A 4,193-nucleotide genomic window follows, 5' to 3' on the forward strand; every position below is an offset into this window, starting at 1 on the left:
AGCAAGAAAAGGGAAGGGCCCAAATATAGAAAAAAAAAAAAAAAAAAATCTAAAAAAACTAAATAACATTAAAATTCAGTTCCTCCGACACACTAGTCACATGTCAAGTATTCAAAAGCCACTAGTGATGAGTGGCTACTCTTTTGGGTTTTGGACAGCACAGCTTTGGAACATTTCCATCACTGTAGAAATATCTGCTGGACAATGCTACCCTAGATTCACAATACAAATTCTCTTTAGAAAAAAAATTACCTTTGGAAATACGGTCATACAATCATATATATTCAGAAAACGCTGTGCATTTCACGATCTTATTGGAGACTTGTAAGGTACATTTTAAAATATGTTATAATCATTTTAAACGTAGTGTTTCCCAGATTAAATGAATTAGATAATCACTTTTTCTTCCTGTCTGGATTTAGGAAAAAAAACTGGTATTCATTCCATGGAGTGCACTTTGAGGAAATATGATAGAGGATTTAAGAAATTATTTATTTCACCAAACAGTAGTAAAGGAAACTAACTTGAATCTTATGTATGATGCATTTATTCCATTAAAGAGTTTTAGCTTATAAACATAAATTTAATAACTTTTTAAAACCACATTTACCAATAGATGCTCTGTAGCACATAAGCAGACTAATGGAAACTCTGTGCTTAGTTAAAAGCTAATTAAAAAATGCAAGCCCTCTTTTTGTTTGTTTTTCATGGGGGAATTATGAAAAACTTCACATATTTTAATTTGCAGGTAACAGCAAAAGCTTGTTGCTTATTAAAGTTAGTTGGCATGAATTAATATTAACTCATAGTTAGAAGTTCTGATTTAGTACTCTAAAAAGTGGTCCATACATAACAAAGGAATTATTTTAAAAGTCACTTAACTGCTAATGTGTACATACATAGCAAATAATGTTGAATTACCATAATTTGAGTGAACAGAAATTTGTTCTTAATACAATATCATTATTGCATAGAGCTGTTTTGTTCTCCTTAAATATTAATATTTAATTAACTCATTGGTAGGGTTGCTCTTAGTGACTGCAGTGGCTGTTTATTTGGTTGTGGAAAATTGCAGATTATTTTGTCATTCTGATTAGAATTTTATCTGCCTCAGTTCTTCAATATGATCAAATTCTTGGGTCATCGTAACTTGGCTGCCATTAAAAAAGACTTTTCAAACACCCATCTAAATTTATGTTGCTAGTAAATGATGGAATCAGGATGCAGGCACAGTTATTCTGAAATATAATCTATTCTTTGCTTTACATCTGTCTCAATAATAGATTTAAACATTAAAATAATGTTGTGATATGTGAGTTTTCTATAGAAAAACCAAAAGATACAGCATTTGAAAAACAAGGGCAAATGCAGGACCAAAGGGAGGAAAGAGGAGTTTTTATCCTGATATAGAGATAAAAGCATCCACCCCTCCTTGATGAGGTTAACATTTCAGGAAACACAGTAAGACTGTATATGCATTCTGAATCAGTAAAAGGCAGTCCTTTTGTGGATAAACAAAGCCTTTCAGAAATCAGAAGATAGTAGATCATAGCTAAAGTTTGCCCTTTCTGGCTGATAATGAGTCATCGTGAATAGCTAACAGCCTGAAAATATAAGAAGAAACAAGAAATATACAGATATTTTAAACTTTCTCACAGGATGAAAGTTATCTGTGATAAGAACTTTGCCTTCACCATAGATCTTCACGTATGGAAGTGAAGATGGTGTAAAATTAAGCTAAATTGCATGTATGCAGTGGAATGTGACCAAGTATAAGACTATGTAAAAAAGACATGACACACACATATGAAAGAAAAATCCTGAGTGATAAAATACATTACACAAGGCATTTTGCAACTTACAGCATGAGAGCAATATATTATTGCCTGGGAAACTCTCAAACAGCTCATGAAAAGAGGTATTGTTATCTCCTTTCACTTATCTTATTTATTACTTATTTTTGTTGCATTTAAAAATATTACATTTCTCTAAATAAAAGGGAGGTATATGCATTGCAAAAATTAGGAAAAATAGAAATGAGTAAAGAAAAAAGTAGTATTTGTCCATGAGTTGTTTTTAAACTTGCCAAAATCCAGAGAATGTTTTTTGGAGGGGGGGGAGTTTTTATTTTTAATCTTGGCTTATCAAATTGATAAAGTTGGAGAGAATATTACAAGTTTTCATTGATTCTCTAATTTCACTAATTACACATTCATTCATTCATTTTTGCATGTGTCTGTATATGTATCTATGTTTGAAAGTATGTATGCATGTATGTATTTGTATGTTTATTTGCTTGTTATTTCTTATTGAACATTTTTGGCTCTGTCTAGGTATTTAAAGCAATAAGTTACATTATTTTAGTTGAACATTGAAGTAAATCCTGTCAGACAATTGTCTTTATTTACTTGATAAAAGTAAATAATTAAACAGGTAGCGGAGGATAGGAGAGATAAATTAGGAGTTTGGGATTAACATATACACACTATATAAAAAGACAAACAACAAGGACCTACTGTATAGCACAGGGGACTATATTCAATATCTTGTAATAACCTATAATGAAAAATAATCTGAAAAAGTATATATATATAACTAAAACACTTTGCAGTACACCTGAAACTAACACATTGTAAATTAACTGTATTTCAATTCAAAAATAATAAAAATAATTAAACAAGTAATATCAGCTGCCCATCTTACTCTATTATTTTTCTTGAATCCTGCTCTATCTCAAGATTAAGTCCTACCTCACACTATTAAAGATATTTAATTTATTATATATTGACTACTTTCATGTTGTTTTGATACTTTGCATCTTTTTTTCAACCACATACTTTTTGTCTCTTTGATTAATCTGTGAATTTTCAAATTAGTAGCCATATATTCCACCAACTTTGAATGCCTGAAACACAAGTAAATGCTTGGTAGTATTTTTTTTTACAATAAATGTTTGTTAGCATCTATAAAATATATGGTACAATAAGGAATGCAAAGAGTGTTTAATGCACTCCTGAGTTAAAGAGAATTGATGGATGTGTTTCAAAAACTGACTCAAATTTCTTGGACACAATGTTGCCATAGTCAACAGCATTTAAAAGTCTCATTTGGACACCTCAGGCAGTAGGACCACAGGCCTACTGCCTGAGGTGTTTATAGTGAATGTTTTAGTGAGACTCCCAGAGCATCATTTTGGAGAAATTTTTTGAAGCTTAAATTATACTTTTTGGCTGTTTTACATGTTTGTTATTTACCAATTTTTTACTTTTACTTGGATAAATTTTGGCTTTTTATTCCATGACCAAAGCAGTTCTTTGAGCGATTGTAACAAATTAATGCGTTTTGCTTTCTTTACTCTCAGTTATGTTATAGATCTGAATAAGGTGGTTGCAGGAGGTAGCTTTAGAGATGACTCCCCATGATTCCTTCTTCCTCGTTTATGTCATTGTACTGTCTCTCAAGAGGTCCACCTGTCAAAGAGCAGAGTCCAACCCACTTCCATCCAATAGCCAGCAAGGCAAAGGGGCCCTCAAGCCAAGAAACCAGAGGAACTGAATCCTATCAACAACCACATGAGTAAGTTTGGAAGCAGATCCATCCCTAATTGAGCTAAGATGACTCCAGTCCCAGGTGATACCTTGATTGCAACTTTGTGAACACCCTTAGCCAGAAAGCCCAAGTAAGCTACCCTTGGATTCTTAACCCACAAAAACTGTAAGATAATAAATGTTTATTGTTTTAAGTGGCTAAATTTTAGGATAATTGTCACACTGCCATAGATAACTATGCAATGGTAGACATGGAGAAGGGAAAGGAATATCCTCATACACAAGGATATAATGAAAATAATGATAATAATATCTGCACTAAACAGTAATGGATGTGCTTGCTTTATTCCAGTAGACACAAAGAACATATTTAAAATTTTTTTTTACTGCAATGCCATTATTACTACTTCTAGAAAATTTTGTAAAAGCATGTTGAAAGCTAAAAGAAATCTTACAGATTCTCTAACCCAAGGTTCAAAAGGGAATGGCGCCTTGGTAAAGCCATGGGACACAGATTGTCCCTAATAACCTTTGGCCCTCAGTTCCTCTGGCTTCTAACAAGTTTTAACCCTATTTTTAAAACATGTGTATAATCTCTTTTGCCCAAAATCATTTGCTTTTAGCAGTCATTGGTTGGAAAATGTC

Source organism: Lipotes vexillifer, unplaced genomic scaffold, assembly GCF_000442215.2.
Source record: "Lipotes vexillifer unplaced genomic scaffold, Lipotes_vexillifer_v1.1 scaffold720, whole genome shotgun sequence".
Classification (NCBI taxonomy): domain Eukaryota; kingdom Metazoa; phylum Chordata; class Mammalia; order Artiodactyla; family Lipotidae; genus Lipotes; species Lipotes vexillifer.